The sequence below is a fragment of the Arachis hypogaea genome, chromosome 17, assembly GCF_003086295.3.
Source record: "Arachis hypogaea cultivar Tifrunner chromosome 17, arahy.Tifrunner.gnm2.J5K5, whole genome shotgun sequence".
Taxonomy (NCBI): domain Eukaryota; kingdom Viridiplantae; phylum Streptophyta; class Magnoliopsida; order Fabales; family Fabaceae; genus Arachis; species Arachis hypogaea.
Window position 1 is genome coordinate 79,248,336 of NC_092052.1, and position 16,923 is coordinate 79,265,258.

The following is a 16,923-nucleotide window of genomic DNA, read 5'->3' on the forward strand; positions in this document are numbered from 1 at the left end:
TGCGACCTCATCTTCACGCATGCGCGTTTGCTGCACGTGCGCATCGCTTTAAGCACTCCAAATCCTTGTTTCTTCATGGATTCTCCACTATGCATGCTTTTCTCTTCACTTCTTCCATCCGATACTTGCCTTATAAAACTGAGATCACTCAACAAACATAACAAGGCATCGAATGGAATTAAAGTGAATCAAAATTAGCAATTTAAAGGCCTAAAAAGCATGTTTTCAGTCTTAAGCACAAAATTAAGGAGAATTATAAAACCATGCTATTTAATTGAATAAATATGGGAAAAGAGTGATAATATCCCCTAAATTAAGAACAAGATAAACCACAAAATTGGTGTTTATCAAACCTCCCCACACTTAAACTAAGCATGTCCTCATGCTTAAATCAAGAAAGAGGCAAAGGGTATCAACATTTATTCAATGTAAACTATCTAAATGCAACTACCTACATGCAATCTATATGAATGCAATAACTTAGTCAAAATAAATCAAACTCCAAGAATACATACATAAGTGCAAGGGCTAAAGGTATTAACAATCAAGTCAGACCTACAATTGAATTGAATTATTGAGAAGAATTTACGAACTTGCAAGAAAAGATGATCGTGGGTGGAAACATGTAATTGAGCGATCGAACCCTCTCCGGATGTGTATCCGCTCTATCCGCTTAAGTGTATGGGGTTGATTCACTCAATTCTTCCCTAATCATGCTTTCCAAGATTTGTTTTTCATCTAACAATCAACAGTTATTTCATGCATGCATACAAATATCATGAGGGCTTTCCCAAAGGTTGTAATGGGGTCAGGGTCAAGGTAAGATTGTATTTGGTCAAGTGAGCTTGAGATTTGAATCTTTGATCAACATAAGCTTCCCACGTAACCTATATAACAACCTATACAAATTCGAAACTAACCTAACTACCCATTTTCTTTTCACTTCACAACACATATGCATTGATTTTTATTGAACCTTACTTTGTGGCATTTTGTTCCCTTTTTATTACTTTTCTTTTTCTTTTCTTTTATATATATATATATATATATATATATATTCTTTCTTTTTTTTTTTGCAATAAACTATATGCAAAAGTATCAATGTATATAGTTTTACATTTAGTTAATACATGAGCATGTACCCAATTCCCAAATATAGAAATATAAAACACCTTTTTATCCCAACCAATGTTTCCAAATCTCCCCAAAATCAAATGATAAGCACTCTCACTAGCATAAGCTAATCAAAGATCCAAACAAGGGATATTTATTATTTTTCACTTAAGGCTTATAATGTGCTAAAATTAAGAACAAATGGGTTAATCTTAGGCTCAAATTGGCTAACAATGGGAGATAAAAGGTAAGGCTATTTGGGTAAGTGAGCTAATTAAACAATGGCCTCAATCATATAAATGCATGTATACACAAGATAATGGACATATAGAATCAAATAAATCAAAGATTACAATCATAGAGAGAACAATGCACACAAGAAGGAAAATAAGTGGTTATATGACGTAACCACGCAATTAGGCTCAAAACTCACTTGCTTGAGTTCTTAGCTCAAAACATGTTCCACAATATACGTACTTCAAGCAAGTTCTCAAAAAGAAATTTTTTTTTTCGAATCAATTGGGGTGCCCTATATATAAAATTCTTGAAAAATATCATGATTTTGACTCAGCTTACTATATACATATGCAACACAAGAAAATGTAACAAAAATTCCTAAAATGAAATACAAAAGTATTGGGATTAGAAATTGTCACCCAAAAATGCCGATCGGTCGGATGACCTCCCCACACTTAAAAGTTTGCACCGTCCTTGGTGCATCCAATAATGAGCAAGGGGTAAGGCGACTCTCCGAGTTGCTACCTTCAGCTGGTAGGTCAACTGGTGTTGCGTGTTCTTCTCCTGCTTCTATTTTTGCTTATGATAACTCATCCATAAAAAATAACAAATAGCACAAGAGATGAGAAAATGCAAGAGCAAGGAAGCATAAGTCAATAATAGGCAGCAATGAATAGCACAACACTAATGATCCAACACTTATAATGAAAAAAAAATTAAACCCAAAATTAAACTAGCTAAATAACTGACTAGGGGTTAATGCATGGCGTTTGGAAGTGTTGGATGATGGGTGGGAGAAGAGAAGAAGAGAGAAGAAGGAAAGAAATGGAAAAAAGAGAAGAAAAGAAGGCGGATGGAAGGATAGTCCACGCGTACGCGTCATGCCACGCGCACGCGTGGGTGAGGTGAAAGGGGTCCGACGCGTACGCGTGTGGCACGTGTACGCATGGGTGGAACCAGAGAGAGGCGACGCGTACGCGTGGGGCACGCGTATGCGTGGATGGTTTTGTGCTAGAGGCACAAATCCAGCCTAAAACTCGCACAACTCTCAGGTTTTAGTATGGAAGGTGAGGATGTTGGATCCACGCGTATGCGTGGATGGTCGAAAAGTTAGGTTTCACGCGTACGCATGAGTTGGTGACCTGTTTTTCAAAATTTTTCCAAGTTTTTGCACCAAACCAAGCATTTCAAACCTCCAAACAACTACCAAAACACCATAAAACCTTATTTAACCCACTAGACTCCTAAATAAACACAAAAAACTAAACAAAACATAAAATTAAACCTATTTTACCAATATGTACAAAAAGGAAAAAGGGAAAGATGTTACCATGGTGGGGTGTCTCCCACCTAGCACTTTTGTTTATTGTCCTTAAGTTGGACTTATGGGGAGCTCTTCATTAAGGTGGCTTGTGCTTGAATTTATCCTTGAACATCCACCAATTCATTAAGGTGGCTTGTGCGATCCGAGATCCCACACTTTGTTCTCACACCCGTCTTCAAATTGGTCATCATGATTCCATATGGGCGGCAAGCAGTCCGAATTCTCATATAAGCGCCAAAGCATCCTCTTAGACCCCCTTAAGTGAGAACTATACCAACCATTGCGCTTAGACTTTGAGCTTCCAACCATAATGAACCGTGAGTTAAGGTGTCTACCACTAACCAATTTTCTCCTACTCTTAACTCCACAAAAAGCTCTATGTTGTCCATCATTTTCAATCAAGCCATATTCAAGTAGAAAAGTAAAGCTTAGGAATAAGAATTTTATCCACTTAAATGTTGTGTTAGATGGTGACTTAGGAAGGGGGACCTCCCCACACTTAGACAATGCGAGGTCCACTCTCTTTTGCTCTTCTTTTTCAACTTCCACCTCCTTGCAAGCGTCTTCAAATTCAACCTCTTCCTCTTGGTAGCTTTCTTCTAATTCAAGCTATTCATCATTGCTTACCAACGGTATGGGAGGTGAGGTGTCTTCTTCTTTGATCTTTATGTCAAGTCCAATGGGGGAGGATTCAATTGTAGATAGGGATTCATCAATGATTGAATCCATTTATTGATCAGCCTCTTCAAAGTCTTCCACCATGATATGTCTTGGAGATTTACACCCTCCTCAACATCAATATCAAGCTTCTTGGAAGAGGACTCTTTACTCATACATCCCCATGGACTTCCAACATCTCTTAAATCTTTGACTGTCCCCTCTGACTCAAGTATCTCTACTTCCTCCCTTTGTTGTAGTTCTTGCTTCAACTCCTCTTCTACACCTTGAAGCTCTAAACTCACTCCCTCACTATGCTCCTTGATTTCTCTACATCCATCAACAGGATTGCCTTGATCGCCTAGGCTTAGGCAGGAGGATACTATGTTGCTAACGACTTCCGCCATGGTAGCAAGCACGTCTTCTAGCTTCTTGAACTCTTCTTGCGTCTCCTCTCCATGCCCCGTGAAGTGAGAAGAGATGTCTCATTGTCTTAGCACAAGGGAATGGCGACCTTCGTCCATTGGAGGTGGTGTAGGAAGAGAGGTTTCATTGTTTGGGGGAAAGGGCTCATAATTGGAAGGTGGTTCAACAACTTCCACAAAATCATCAACAATGTCACTTAGTGTGGAAGTGTTCTCAAACTTGGAATTCACCTCTTGCTCAACTTTGCCTAGCTCTTCAACCACTTTTTTTTATTAACAATATCTTCCTCTTTCACTTGTTGCATGACACACTCCATGCTCCGCTCTCCGATTGATTCTCCATATTCACTCGTGGAAATGCTTTATCTGCGGTATGAATCCTATGCATCCACATTGGTTTTAAATTTGGCAAAGTTAGCCTTGATATTTTTTTCATTCTTTGGGCTTCCTCTTGCTCTCTTTGGCGGATGATTACTGGAAGCCGATCCACTGTTTCCTTGTAGTGATCCTTTGGCTCATGTTCCACTTGACTAGCATAAGTAGGATCATGTTGCTCTTGGACCAATAGATGTGGGTATTTTTCCATGGAGGCTGTGGTGAAAAAGGGAGTTTATTTTGCAGCTGAAAGTCACCATACATTGAAGGCGGTTCCTCTTAGTAATAGCATGGAGGTGGTGATTCTTGAGAGTATTGGTAGTTGAATTGTAGTGGTTCTTCATATGGTTCATATGGTTCACAAGGTGGTTGGTATGGTGGATAAGGATGAGGGTCATATGGCGGTGTTTGGTGGTGAGGGACTTGTGAGTATGATGGTTAAAAACTAGGTTGAGGTGGTGGTTCATAGGCATATGGTGATTGTGATTGACAATCACAATGAGGGTCACTAGATCCACTAGATTGATATGCATTAGGATCGGAATTATACCTATGAGAAATCGGAGGTGGTTGCCATGAAGAGAGATCAACCTCTTGAGGCCCCTCCCATCTTTGATTATTCCATCCTTGATGTAAATCCTCATTGTAACCTCCATTTCCTACAACATAGTTGTAACAGAACTTATAGCCAAAGGGGTGAGAATTCATAGTAGCAAATAAAAACTGTTCGTGTCCTGGGTCGAGGTGTATGACCCGGGTTGACTGAAGACAAGTCGACTTAACTGTTCCGACCAGGATGACCCGACCTCTTTATAAAAAAGGTCGACCAAACCGCTACAGAGGCCCAAGAAGGCCCAGACAAAGGAACACGGCCCAAATCTAAAGGCAGCCAAAGCCTAGAAAGATAAGAACGGTTCCCCTTAAAGATAAGATAACTCCACCCAAAGATAAAATAAGATAACTATCTTATCTCCAGAAAGGTCACTCCACACCATTATAAATACACTGGAGCACCCAGGTATAACTCATACTCTGATTCTACAAAAAACCTACTTAATACCCTGGCTAACTTAAGCACCGGAGTCCTTTGCAGGTACCACCACCTTCCAGTGACGAAGGATCAGCACCACCGCCGAGTTTAACAAGTCGGACACAGCGGCTCCGGCCACCCTCCACAAGTCGGACACATCAGCGTCGACCAGCACAGAAGATCTCGTCCGAGATTGACTTACAGTTTCAGGTAACCCTCAGAATAATGGCACCATTGCCGGGGAACCTGGAAGTCATCCCATCATCATGGCGGATAACCTTGATAACGACCACGACTCTGATCAAGAAAATAGAACGCCGCATAAGAACGCAGAGACCACACCAAATGATACTTCTCAGCCAAATAAAGATAAGCACAGAAAATCATGGAGGCGCTTCAAGCTCAACAAGATCGTCTCAAAAATCTCGAAAAAGAGGCCGAGCATCAACGCGAAGCCGAGAGGGACCTACGAAGGGAAACCAGGTGACGCCGAGAATTAGAGGACAAGCTCCTAAATCTTGAAGCCAATCTCAAAACCAAGACTACCCGATCCAGTCATGAAGATAGCCCCCACAAAGATCAAGACCCATTCACCAAAGAGATCATGAAAGCCAAAGTTCCAAAAGACTTCAAAGCTCCCGACATGATCCCGTACAACGGCACATCAGATCCAAGCCATCATCTCAGCAATTTTAGAAGCAGAATGTATCTCACCGACACCTCGGATGCTATTCGATGCAAAGCCTTCCCAGCAACACTAACAAAAATAGCAATCAAGTGGTTCGACACTTTGCCTCCCAGATCCATTACAAGTTTTGACGACCTGGCCAAGAAATTTCTTGCCCGATTTTCCATCCAGAAGGACAAAGCCAAACACGCCCCAAGCCTCTTAGGAATCAAGCAGGGAGATTGGAAGAATCTTCGTAGCTACATGGAGAGGTTCAACAAGCATGCCTGGACATACAAAGCCTACCAACAGAAGCAGCCATTATGGGTCTCATCAATGGCCTGCGAGAAGGACCTTTTAATCACTCCATATCAAAGAAACATCCAACATCTCTGAATGAAGTGCAAGAACGAGCTGAAAAGTATATCAACATGGAGGAAAACTCTCGACTAGGAGAGACCTCAAAATCTGGATTCTCTTACTCCTCCCTAGACAAGGAGAAAGAGTCCAAGAAAAAAGAAGATCAATACGGCGAGAAGCCTAAAAAATACAACAACTATACCCCTCTCCAGGTGTCTCTTGTGGATGTTTACCGAAAAGTATGCCATAGTGAAAAGATACCACCACCTCATCCCCTCAAAAGCAAGAAAGAAAGAGGAAATCAGACAGAATACTGTGAATATCACCAAATCTACGGACATCCTACCAATGAATGCTTCGACTTGAAAAATGTCATTGAGAAATTGGTAAGAGAAGGATGACTAGATCGGTATTTAGCCAACAAGTCGGATGAGCCTCGAAAAAGAAGATGGGACGAAAAGGCTGGACGAAGAGAACTACCACCTCACACCCCAGAGAGACACGTTCACATGATAAATGGAGGATTCACAGGAGGGGGGATCTCAAAATTATCTCGCAAAAGGCACCTCAAAGAAATATATCATGTCGAGGGAAGAGAAGGATCACCCGACCTCCCTACAATTACTTTCTCCCAAGAAGACGTGGTAGGCATCATCCCGGGACATGACGATCCTATGGTCATCACTATCATATTGGCCAATGCAAATCTCCACTGCACACTGGTTGACAAAGGAAGCTCAGCGGATATTTTGTTTAAACCCGCCTTTGATAAACTCGCTTGCAGGAGAAAGAACTTAGAGCGTATCCGAACAGCTTGTTTGGACTAGGAGACACTCCAATCTAACCACTTGGATACATCTCACTACACACAACCTTCGAAAAAGGAACCCGATCAAGGACACTCAACATAGAATACATTGTGGTTGACGTAAGTTTAGCCTACAATGCCCTGATAGGTCGGGCAACATTGAATCAGCTCGCAGCAGTAGTTTCAACTCCGCATCTATGCATGAAATTCCCAACTCCAGAAAGGATTGCTACAATAAAAGGAGATTAGAAGATAGCGCGATGCTGTTACAATGAAAGTCTGAACCTCAGAGGCAAAGGGGAAGAAATCCACACCATCGAACTCGGGGGAGTTCGAGGTCGGGAAGAACTCTGTCCAGAACCTGAAGGCGAGATCGAATAAGTCCAAATCGGAGATGACCAGGACAAAACAACAAATATCGGGGTAACCTTAAATGAGGACGTAAAGAAGCCCTTGATATAATTCCTAAGGGATAATGTCGACCTATTCGCATGGAGGGCTGCAGACATGCCGGGCATAGACCCCAAGCTAATATGCCATAAACTGGCAGTATACCCAGGATCTCGGCCAGTACAACAGAAGCGTAGGAAGCTCGGACCGGAAAGATCCAAAGCTGTGGAAGAACAGGTACAAGCTCTACTGGAGGTAGGATTCATAAGAGAAGTCAAGTACCCACTATGGCTAGCCAATGTTGTCTTGGTGAAAAAATCAAATGGGGAAATGGCGGATGTGCACTGATTACACCGACCTCAATAAAGCTTGCCCAAAAGATCCCTATCCATTCCCAAATATCGACACTCTAGTGGAAGCCTCCTCTGGATACAAATACCTCTCGTTCATGGACGCTTATTCAGGATACAATCAAATCCCAATGTATCCACCTGATCAGAAAAAACCTCATTCCTAATTCCTAAAGCAAACTACTGTTATGTCGTCATGCCATTTGGACTCAAAAACGCAGGAGCTACCTACCAGAGATTGATGAAGAAATTCTTCGCAGACCATATCGGGAAACTCATGGAGGTATATGTGGACGACATGTTGGTGAAAACACAAGGAGAGGAGACATTACTGTCCGACCTTGCCCAAGTGTTCGATACCCTCAGAAAGTGATCAGGGAACCCAAATCAAACTTTCCCTCAAATTCGGGTTCCCTGCTTTAAATAACCAGGCTGAATATGAAGCACTACTAGCTGGTTTGAAGCTGGATAAGGAGGTTGGAGCTCAAAAGCTTATCATCTTCAGCGACTCACAAGTAGTCACCTCACAAATAGTAGGAGCTACTAAGCCAAGGATCCCACCATGAAAAAGTACTTGGACAAAACCAGGGAATAGCTCGGATAGCTCGGGGAATATGAAGTCCGCCACATACCTCAGGAACAGAATGTTCGAGCTGATGTACTTTCAAAACTAGCCAGCTGGTGCACGAAATTGTGATCCCTGGTAATGGCTCCAAAAACTTGGTGCTCTAATCTTAATTTATAATTTGTCACAACTTCGATACAACTAACCAGCAAGTGCACTGGGTCGTCCAAGTAATAAAACCTTACGTGAGTAAGGGTCGATCCCACGGAGATTGTTGGTATGAAGCAAGCTATGGTCATCTTGTAAATCTCAGTCAGGCGGATATCAAATGGTTATGGAGTTTTCGAATAATAATAATAAATAAACAGAAAATAAAGATAGAAATACTTATGTAATTTATTGGTGAGAATTTCAGATAAGCGTATAGAGATGCTTTCGTTCCTCTGAACCTCTGCTTTCCTGCTGTCTTAATCCAACCAGTCCTACTCCTTTCCATGGCAAGCTTTCTGTAAGGCATCACCGTTGTCAATGGCTACATCCCATCCTCTCTGTGAAAAAGGTCCAAATGCTCTGTCACGGCACGGCTAATCATCTGGAGGTTCTCGATCATACTGGAATAGGATTCACCCTCCTTTTGCGTCTGTCACTCGCCCAGCACTCGCAAGTTTGAAGTTCGTCACAGCCATCCCTTCCCAGATCCTACTCAGAATACCACAGACAAGGTTTAGACTTTCCGGATCTCAGAAATGGCCATCCATGGGGTTCTAACTTATACCACGAAGATTCTAATATCTCGGACTCGGTCCTCTGTATTAGATATCTAAGAGATACTCATTCTAGCTTGTTTGCATGTAGAACGGAAGTGTTTGTCATGCACGCGTTCATAAGTGAGAATGATGATGAGCATCACATAATCATCACATTCATCATGTTCTTGGGTGCGAATGGATATCTTAGAAGCGGAATAAGTTGAATTGAATATAAAACAGTAGTACTTTGCATTAAATCATGAGGAACAGCAGAGCTCCACACCTTAATCTATGGAGTGCAGAAACTCTACCGTTGAAAATACATAAGTAATGAAGGTCCAGGCATGACCAAATGGCCAGCCCCCAAACGTGATCAATAGATCAAAAGATAATCCAAAGATGTAAATACAATAGTAAAAAGTCCTATTTATACTAAACTAGCTACTAGGGTTTACAAAAGTAAGTAATTGATGCATAAATCCACCTCCGGGGCCCACTTGGTGTGTGCTTGGGCTGAGCTTGAAGTTTACACGTGCAGAGGCTTCTTTTGGAGTTGAACGCCAAGTTGTAACGTGTTTTTGGCGTTCAACTCTGGTTCGTGACGTGTTTCTGGCGTTTAACTCCAGACTGCAGTGTAGAACTTGCGTTCAACGCCCTTTTGCGTCATCTAAACTCGGGCAAAGTATGGACTATTATATATTGCTGGAAAGCCCTTGATGTCTACTTTCCAATGCCGTTGAGAGCGCGCCATTTGAAGTTCTGTAGCTCCAGAAAATCTACTTTGAGTGCAGGGAGGTCAGAATCCAACAGCATCAGCAGTCCTTCTTCAACCTCTGAATCTGATTTTTGCTCAAGTCCCTCAATTTCAGCTAGAAAATACCTGAAATCACAGAAAAACACACAAACTCATAGTAAAGTCTAGAAATGTGAATTTAACATAAAAAATAATAAAAACATCCCTAAAAGTAACTAGATCCTACTAAAAACATACTAAAAACAATGCCAAAAAGCGTATAAATTATCCGCTCATCACAACACCAAACTTAAATTGTTGCTTGTCCCCAAGCAACTGAAAATCAAATAGGATAAAAAGAAGAGAATATACTATAAATTCCAAAATATCAATGAAACATAGCTCCAATCAGATGAGCGGGACTTGTAGCTTTTTGCCTCTTGAATAGTTTTGGCATCTCACTTTATCCATTGAAGTTCAGAATGATTGGCATCTATAGGAACTTAGAGTTCGGATAGTGTTATTGATTCTCCTAGTTCAGTATGTTGATTCTTGAACACAGCTACTTTATGAGTCTTGGCCGTGGCCCTAAGCACTTTGTTTTCCAGTATTACCACCGGATACATAAATGCCACAGACACATATCTGGGTGAACCTTTTCAGATTGTGACTCAGCTTTGCTAAAGTCCCCAATTAGAGGTTTCCAAGGTTCTTAAGTACACTTTTCTTTTTGCTTTGGACCTTGACTTTAACCGCTTAGTCTCAAGTTTTCACTTGACACTTTCACGCCACAAGCACATGGTTAGGGACAACTTGGTTTGGCCGCTTAGGCCAGGATTTTATTCCTTTAGGCCCTCCTATCCACTGATGCTCAAAGCCTTGGATCCTTTTTATTTACCCTTGCCTTTTGGTTTTAAGGGTTATTGGCTTTTTGCTCTTGCCTTTTGGTTTTAAGAGCTTTTGGCTTTTTTTGCTTGCTTTTTCTTTTTTCAAGAATCATTTTGATGATTTTTCAGATTATCAAATAACATGTCTCCTTGTCATCATTCTTTCAAGAGCCAACATATTTAACATTCTAAAACACCAACTTCAAAAAGACATATGCACTGTTCAAGCATTCATTCAGAAAACAAAAAGTATTGTCACCACATCAAAATAATTAAACTAGTTTCAAGGATGAATTCGAAACCATGTACTTCTTGTTCTTTTGAATTAAAAACATTTTTCATTTAAGAGAGGTGATGGATTCATATTCACTACTCTAAGGCATAGACACTTGAATACTAATGATCATATAGTAAGACACAAATATAGATAAACATTTAACATAAGAAAATGAAAAACAGAAAAATTTAAGAACAAGGAATGAGTCCACCTTAGTGATGGTGGCGTTTTCTTCTTGAGGAACCAATGATGTCCTTGAGCTCTTCTATGTCTCTTTCTTGTCTTTGTTGCTCCTCCCTCATAGCTCTTTGATCTTCTCTAATTTCATGGAGGATGATGGAGTGCTCTTGGTGCTCCTATCCTTAGTTGCTCCCAATAATTGTGTGGAGGAAAATGTATCCCCTGAGGTATCTCAGGGATCTCTTGATTTGCAGTCAAATGTTCTACCAATGAGCTATAGACCCTTGAGATGAATCTCTCCATCTCCTATGACTCAGAGGTGGAAGCTTTTGTCTTCCCTTTCCTCTTTCTAGAGGTTTCTCTGGCCTTAGGTTCCATCAATGGTTATGGAAAAACAAAAAAGCTATGCTTTTACCATACCAAACTTAGAATATTGCTCGCCCTCGAGCAAAAGAAGAAAGAATAGAAGAAGAAGAAGAAGATATGTAGGAGATGGAGGGGTGTGTGTATTCGGCTATATGGGTGGGATTGGGTGGGAAAGAGATTTTGAATTTTGAAGGTAGGTGGAGTTTATGAGGTAGGTTTATGGGGAAGAGTGGATGGATGTGATAGGTGAAGGGGTAATGGGGAAGAGAGCTTGAGGTGATTGGTGAAGGGTTTTGGGGAAGGGTGTTTATTGGGAAGAGAGGATGAATGAGAAGAGGGAAGAGTATGAGTAGAGGTAGGTGGGGATCTTGTGGGGTCCACAGGTGCTGAGATGATCCTGTGGGGTCCACAGATCCTGAGGTGTCAAGGATTTGCATCCCTGTACCAATTAGGCATGTAAAACGCCTTTGCATGCAATTCTGGTGTTTAAACGCTGAATTGATGCTTGTTCTCGGCGTTCAATGCCCAGATGCAGCATGTTTCTGGCGTTGAACGCCAGTTCTACACTTGTTTCTGGCATTCAGTGCCAGCTTTCCTCAGTGTGCATTTCTGGCGTCTGAACGCCAGGATGCTGCTTGTTTCTGGCATTAAACGCCAGATCCATGCTCTGTTCTGGCGTTGAACGCCAGCCAGATGCTCCTTACTGGCATTTAAACGCCAGTAAGCCCTTCCTCCAGGGTGTGATTTTTCTTCTGCTGTTTTTGATTCTGTTTTTAATTTTTCTATTTATTTTGTGACTCCACATGATCATGAACCTAATAAAACATAAAAGAATAATAAAATAAAAATAAAATTAGATAAATAAAAATTGGGTTGCCTCCCAACAAGCGCTTCTTTAATGTCAATAGCTTGACAGTGGGCACTCATGGAGCCACACAGGTGATCAGGTCAATTTTATAGACTCCCAACACCAAACTTAGAGTTTGGATATGGGAGTTCAACACCAAACTTAGAGTTTGGTTGAGGCCTCCCAACACCAAACTTAGAGTTTGACTGTGGGGGCTTTAGTTGACTTTGTACTGAGAGAAACTTTCTATGCTTCCTCTCCATGGTTACAAAAGGAGATCCTTGAGTTTTAAACACAAGGGAGTCCTAATTCAGTTGAAGAATCAATTCTCCTCTGTCCACATCAATCACAGCTCTTGCTGTGGCTAGGAAAGGTCTTCCAAGGATGATGGATTCATCCTCATCCTTCCCAGTGTCTAGGATTATGAAATCAGCAGGGATGTAAAGGCCTTCAACCTTTACTAACACGTCCTCTACTTGTCCATAAGCTTGTTTTCTGGAGTTGTCTGCCATCTCTAATGAGATTCTGGCAGCTTGCACCTCAAAGATTCCCAGTTTCTCCATTACAGAGAGTGGCATGAGGTTTATCCCTGACCCAAGGTCACATAGAGCCTTCTCAAAGGTCATGGAGCCTATGGTACAAGGTATTAAGAACTTTCCAGGATCCTGTTTCTTCTGAGGCAATCTCAGTTGATCCAGATCACTCAGTTCATTGGTGAGCAAGGGAGGTTCATCTTCCCAAGTCTCATTACCAAATAATTTGGTATTTAGCTTCATGATTGCACCAAGGTACTTGGCAACTTGCTCTTCAGTAACATCATCATTCTCTTCAGAAGAAGAATACTCATCAGAGCTCATGAAGGGCATAAGGAGGTTCAATGGAATCTCTATGGTCTCTAGATGAGCCTCAGATTCCTTTGGTTCCTAAAAGGGAAACTCTTTGTTGATCACTGGACATCCCAGGAGGTCTTACTCCTTGGATTCGGCCATGATTGTTATATCAATGGCCTTGCACTCTCTCTTTGGATTCTCTTCTGTATTGCTTGGGAGAGTACTAGGAGGAGTTTCAGTGATCTTCTTACTCAGCTGGCCCACTTGTGCCTCCAAATTTCTAATGGAGGACCTTGTTTCATTCATGAAACTTAAAGTGGCCTTAGATAGATCAGAGACTAAATTTTCCAAGCTAGATAGATTCTGCTCAGAATTCTCTGTCTGTTGCTGAGTGGATGATGGAAAAGGTTTACTATTGTTAAACCTGTTTCCTCCAACATTAGTAAAGCCTAGTTGAGGCTTTTGTTGATCCTTCCATGAGAAATTTGGGTGATTTCTCCATGAGGGGTTATAGGTGTTTCCATAAGGTTCACCTATATAATTTACCTCTGCTATTGCAGAGTTCTTAGGATCGTAAGCTTCTTCTTCAGAAGATGCTTCTTGAGTACTGTTGGATGCAGCTTGCATTCCATTCAGACTTTGAGAAATCATATTGACTTACTGAGTCAATATTTTATTCTGAGCCAATATGGCATTCAGAGTATCAATTTTAAGAACTCCCTTCTTCATAGGCGTCCCATTACTCACAGGATTCCTCTCAGAAGTGTACATGAACTGGTTATTAGCAACCATGTCAATGAGTTCTTGAGCTTCTGCAGGCGTTTTCTTTAGGTGAATGGATCCACCTACAGAAGTATCCCATGACATTTTAGCTAGTTCAGACAGACCATCATAGAATATATCCAGGATGGTCCATTCTGAAAGCATGTTAGAAGGACACTTTTTGGTCAGTTCTTTGTATCTCTCCCAAGCTTCATAGAGGGATTCACCTTCTTTCTGTCTGAAGGTTTGAACATCCACTCTAAGCTTACTCAGCTTTTGAGGAGGAAAGAACTTGGCTAAGAAAGCCTTGACCAGCTTATCCCAAGAGTTCAGGCTATCCTTAGGTTGAGAGTCCAACCATATTCTAGCTCTGTCTCTCACAGCAAAAGGGAAAAGCATGAGCCTGTAGACTTCAGGATCTACTCCATTAGTCTTAACAGTATCTCATATCTGCAAGAATTCGGTTAAGAACTGAAAAGGATCTTCAGATGGAAGTCCATGAAACTTGCAGTTCTGCTGCATCAGAGAAACTAATTGAGGTTTCAGCTCAAAATTGTTTGCTCCAATGGCAGGAATGGAGATGATTCTTCCATGTAAATTAGAATTAGGTGCAGTAAAGTCACCAAGCATCCTCCTTGCATTATTATTATTTTCGGCTGCCATCTCCTCTTCTTGTTCAAAAATTTCTGAAAGGTGCTTGCTGGATTGTTGTAATTTAGCTTCTCTTAGTTTCCTCTTCAGAGTCCTTTCAGGTTATGGATCTGCTTCAACAAGAATATTCTTGTCCTTGCTCCTGCTCATATGAAAAAGAGGGACAGAAAAAAACAATAATAATAGGGATCCTTTTTACCACAGTATAGAGGTCCCTGTGTGAGTAGAAGAAAAAAGAATAGGAAATCTGAACTCAGAGTGAGAGGGTTCGGATTTTTGGTGAGATGAAGTGTTAGTAGATGAATAAATAAATAGAAGGAGATGAGAGAAAAAGAGGATTTTCGAAAATAATTTTTGAAAAAGAGTTAGTGATTTTCGAAAATGGTTTTTTTTTTTTTTTTGAAAAAGGTTAGTAATTTTCGAAATTTTAAAATCAAAAATTAAAATAATTAGTTAATTAAAAAGAAATTTTGAAAAAGAGGGAGATATTTTCGAAAATTAGAGAGAGAGAGAGTTAGTTAGGTAGTTTTGAAAAAGATAAGAAACAAACAAAAAGTTAGTTAGTTAGTTGAAACAAATTTGAAAATCAATTTTGAAAAGATAAGAAGATAGGAAGTTAGAAAAGATATTTTGAAATCAAATTTTTGAAAAAGATAAGATAAGAAGATATTTTTGAAAAGATATGATTGAAATTAGTTTTGAAAAAGATTTGATTTTTAAAATCACAATTAATGACTTGATTCACAAGAAATTACAAGATATGATTCTAGAACTCCAATTTTGAATCTTTCTTAACAAGCAAGTAACAAACTTGAAATTTTTGAATCAAAACATTAATTGATGATGTTATTTTCGAAAATTAGGAGATAAAGATAAGAAAAATGAGAAAGATTTGATTTTTGAAAAAGATTTTGAAAAAGATAAGATTTTTAAATTGAAAATTTGATTTGACTCATAAAAACAACTAGATTTTAAAAATTTTTTAAAAAGTCAAATCAAATTTTCGAAATTTATGAGAGAAAAAAAGAAAGATATTTTTTTGATTTTTTGAATTTTTATGATGAGAGAGAAAAACATGAAAATGATGCAATGCATGAAAATTTTGGATCAAAACAATGAATGCATGCAAGAATGCTATGAATGTCAAGATGAACACCAAGAACACTTTGAAGATCATGATGAACATCAAGAACATATTTTTGAAAAATTTTTAATGCAAAGAAAACATGCAAGACACCAAACTTAGAAATCTTTAATGCTCAGGCAATAAGAATTCAAGAATGCATATGAAAAATACCATACAACACAAAACACTAAAATATGAAGATCAATCAAGAAGGTTTATCAAGAACAACTTGAAGATCATGATGAATGCAATGCATGAATGCAATTTTCGAAAAATGCAAGATGAGTATGCAATTGACACCAAACTTAAAAATTGACTCAAGACTCAAACAAGAAACACAAAATATTTTTGATTTTTATGATTTTATGATTTTTTTGGATTTTTATTTTATATTTTTCGAAAATTAGTGTGAAAAAGAAAAATAAGGATTCCAAAATTTTTAAGAAGAATTCCAGGAATCTTTCAATATTAGCCTAAAGCTCCAATCCAAGGGTTAGACATGGCTTAATAGCCAGTCAAGCTTTAGCGTGAATATGCGAGTAATTCATTCAATTTTAGGCCAAAACCTCAGTCCAAAAGAATTTAGACATGGCTTTATAGCCAGCCATGCTTCAACATGCTTCATGAAACACTAGAATTCATTCTTAAAAATTCTGAAGAAAAATATATTTTTGAAAACATTTATTTTAAAAATTTTTCGAAAACAAAGGAGAATTTTTTTGAAAAATTTTTTTTTGAAAAATTTTTGAAAACAAAACAAAAAGAAAATTACCTAATCTGAGCAACAAGATGAACCGTCAGTTGTCCAAACTCGAACAATCCCCAGTAACGGCGCCAAAAACTTGGTGCACGAAATTGTGATCCCTGGTAATGGCTCCAAAAACTTGGTGCTCTAATCTTAATTTATAATTTGTCACAACTTCGATACAACTAACCAGCAAGTGCACTAGGTCGTCCAAGTAATAAAACCTTACGTGAGTAAGGGTCGATCCCACGGAGATTGTTGGTATGAAGCAAGCTATGGTCATCTTGTAAATCTCAGTCAGGCAGATATCAAATGGTTATGGAATTTTCGAATAATAATAATAAATAAACAAAAAATAAAGATAGAAATACTTATGTAATTTATTGGTGAGAATTTCAGATAAGCGTATAGAGATGCTTTCGTTCCTCTGAACTTCTGCTTTCCTGCTGTCTTAATCCAACCAGTCCTA

General features: G+C 39.6%; 1 non-coding gene across 1 annotated transcript; it reads left to right on the forward strand.

Moving 5' to 3' along the window:
- The first annotated feature begins 14,091 nt into the window (after positions 1-14,091).
- Positions 14,092-14,199, forward strand: LOC112768524 (small nucleolar RNA R71). The gene has a single exon (XR_003185941.1). It is a non-coding gene; the product is annotated as a small nucleolar RNA R71 (small nucleolar RNA).
- The last annotated feature ends 2,724 nt before the right edge of the window (positions 14,200-16,923 follow it).